Below are 3,489 nucleotides of genomic sequence, written 5' to 3' on the forward strand. Positions count from 1 at the left end.
TTTTTTAATTCCTGGAGTCTTTTATTACGAGTTATAGCTTTTGAAATAATTGTGCAGATTCTTCTAAGGAATATTAGTTTTGGTGTGTTTTGGATGGCATGTGGAGTACATCATGTATGGTTTAGAATCTGTTGGTTTTTAATGAATGTCTGTTTCAATGTGTTTATGAAAGTAACGTTTCCAGTGCTTTAGTAAATATTTATGGAAATAGATATGAAATTATTTATTAAAACGCATTTTTTCAAATTGCATTCCGATACGTGTTTCTGGTGTACAAGGGACTTTCTATTCTATATATTTTTCTCAATATGAATATTTATAGAATTCACAGCAGTGATTTTATTGCTAGGTTCTTTAATTCTATTTTTAGGAATACAGAAAGTTTCATCTCTATATTCAGCTTCAGTTAGAGCATGGCTGTAGTATTTTCCAAAGAGAGGTATTTTTAACGATAGAATTAATATTTTTAGGATGCTTTTGAATTTGTACTTGTGCATTTAAGATTGTTATTAGTCATCTGATATGTTTGCTATCGTTCTACACCTAAATCTAAAGTAATATCTAGAAATTTAACTGTCCTTTTTAATGGAAATAGTATGTCTTTTTAAATAGAAACAGGAAAACCTAGACCCTTAAAAATGCAAAAAACATTTTTCTAGATATATCCTTTTCCACTACTACCTATATCGTCTTTTGTTCTAACATTTTATATTCCCACACCGAGAGTATATTTTAGCAACCTATATTTGATACTGAATTTTCTGTTCGCTTCAGCCACCAGAGTAGAAAACAATTGAATTAAGGTGTATGGGGTTCCCAATCTTTGGATCGGTACGTGTACCACAACTCATGTAATATAAATCGCCTAAATATATAAAAGTTAAGGTATAAGAAGGGGTGAATGGTTGGTTCAACGCTACACATTATATATCGGAGATAAAGTGTAGTAGTGGTGGTGGTGGTGGTGGTGGAGGTTGTCAGAGGTTGATGAGTCCTTTGATAAAGACAAAAAAGGAAATTAAAAATGGTAAAAATAGAGTATATACAAAAATAGATTATATAGTCTCTCGTCACTGTCAGTATTTTACTACTTCTAATGCCCTTTCACTATTACGTTTTTTTTAAAAAAAGATCCTTGCAAAACTCAATTTTTTCAAAAATGATTATGACATACCTCTATTCCTATACCTCTATACCAATTACTTCATTTATTTCTAATTTGCTACTCCCCCCAATCACTTATATCTATATTTATTTCTTTTGTTTTATTTCTTTTGTTTTATTTCTTTCCTGCGGATACTATACATGGAGATATATATATATATGTATATATATATATATATATATATATATTATATATATGTGTGTGTGTGTGTGTGTGTGTGTGTGTGTGTGCGTGCGTATGTGTTTGTGTGTATATATATATATTTGCATAGACATGTGTGTATATGTGTGTATGTGTGTGTGTATATATATCTATATCTGTACATATGCTTAAGGATAGGTGGATATAGTAGTGTATGTATATATTTACTAGGCTGTAAATGTAGATATGTGTGGAGATGTATGTGTAAATCCATGTATTAATGCTGTGCATAATGAGGCATACTCGTATACGCTCGGGCATGTTAGTGCATATATATATATTGCTTCGGCAATACATATACTAAAATTGGAACGATACAGAGAAGATTAGCATGGCCCCTGCGCAAGGATGACACGCAAATTCGTGAAGCGTTCCATACATTTCAAGGCGGCCACCTGGCAGAAACGTTAGCACGCCGCGTGACATGCGGTATTTCGTCTGCTGTTACGTTCTGAGTTCAAATTCCGCCGAGGTAGACTTTGCCTTTCATCCTTTCGGAGGTCGATAAATTAAGTACCAGTTACGCACTGGGGTCTGTCCTTGTTTGTCCCCTCCATGTTTAGCCCCTTGTGGGTAGTAAAGAAATATATATATATATGTATGAGTGCGTGTATACACACACATATATACATACTATAAACTTATAAAACTAGTAATTTTAGTGCTGAGTTTGTGTAAACTGACCATTCATCACAATGATATCAAATTACAACCTCAATCTGTATTTCAACGAGTGGTCAAATTACGAATTATTTATGACCACTGCCATCCCATGAAAGCCAAATTCTTATTCTCAGCCCTTAATATCTCATCTCTTTATCTCTTACTCTACTTTATGTTCTTAATTATTTTGTCTTTATCTCTTTTGTTACTTTATTCTAATTTGGCTAATTCTTATTTATATGTGGTTCTAACTTTATTATCCTTATTTTTACTTTTATCATTTTTGCTTTTATTACTCTTGTCTTTTGCTTCTATTGTCTTTCACTTCCTTTATTCACTTATTCTTTATTTCTTATTTTTTATTTTTTAACTTTTATTGTTTCTTTCTACCTTATTTTCCTTCCTATCTCATACAAGAGAATTAAATATAAACTCAATCCAATCTATTTAACATTCACTCTATGTTGACTGGTGATACAGTATGGTCAGAGTTTCGAAATTCAATGAATCTCTATACATTTATACAGCTAGGAAATTATACAAATACACTTTCTCAGGGAGATATGATAAGCCTATTATAATGGGTAATACTACATGTACTTTTTATATTTTTTATATTGTGATGTAATCTTTGGACTAATAATGTTTGCGACTGAAGAGAGCTTTAAACCATCTTTTATATCAATAATACACTGATGTAATAACGGATTGCTTAGAAAGCTTGAAACACGTGTACCGCGATATTCTTTGTATTCTGTTTTATATTTATATTTGATATATGTATATATACATATATATGTAGGTATGTAAATATATTTAAATATTATTTATATTATTATATGATCGAACGCCACGCACCCTTTTCCAAGGAAGTTCTATATATTTGTAAGACTTGTGAATAGGTTATTACAATGTTTCCTGAATGAATGCATAGTTCTGGAAATAAAATGCGGTGGGAAAAATAAGCGCTAAATTATGATAATGGTAAGGTAGAATGTAATAGATTGAATATTTCAGAGATAAAATTGCCACTAAAATTTCTTTGTAGTCATTTTTCATCCAATTTATAAGGTGTAAAAGAGATGTAAAGGGAAAAGTGGATAACGTTAGCGAGAAAGGAAATTAAGTCGAAAATGATTATAAATCTTTTATAACAAAAGGAAATCCTTTCAGAATGTTTGTTCAAAATTAGATCAAATTGTTTCACCAAAATCTCGGTGGTGCTCATGTAACGCCCTTTCGTCTATTTTGTTCTAAGGGGATTTAAATTTTAGATTAGATTTTCCAATTTAGATTGAAGGATCTCAAATTCAATGCTCAATTTCCAGATATTGATTGCCAGTAAAAAGTGGTAACTCTTGTAGGAAACTTCTATCAGTATTTAAAGAGGGAGTAGGCGGCGAGCTGGCAGAATTGTTAGCACGCCGGGTGAAAGGCGTAGCCGTATTTCGTCTGCCGTT

At 31.6% G+C, this 3,489-nt stretch overlaps 1 non-coding gene across 1 annotated transcript; it reads left to right on the forward strand.

Moving 5' to 3' along the window:
- Positions 1-1,644: 1,644 nt before the first annotated feature.
- Positions 1,645-1,749, forward strand: LOC115222710. Its single transcript, XR_003882745.1, has one exon. It is a non-coding gene; the product is annotated as a U6 spliceosomal RNA (small nuclear RNA).
- Positions 1,750-3,489: the final 1,740 nt, after the last annotated feature.

The sequence above is a fragment of the Octopus sinensis genome, linkage group LG20 (assembly GCF_006345805.1).
Source record: "Octopus sinensis linkage group LG20, ASM634580v1, whole genome shotgun sequence".
NCBI lineage: Eukaryota > Metazoa > Mollusca > Cephalopoda > Octopoda > Octopodidae > Octopus > Octopus sinensis.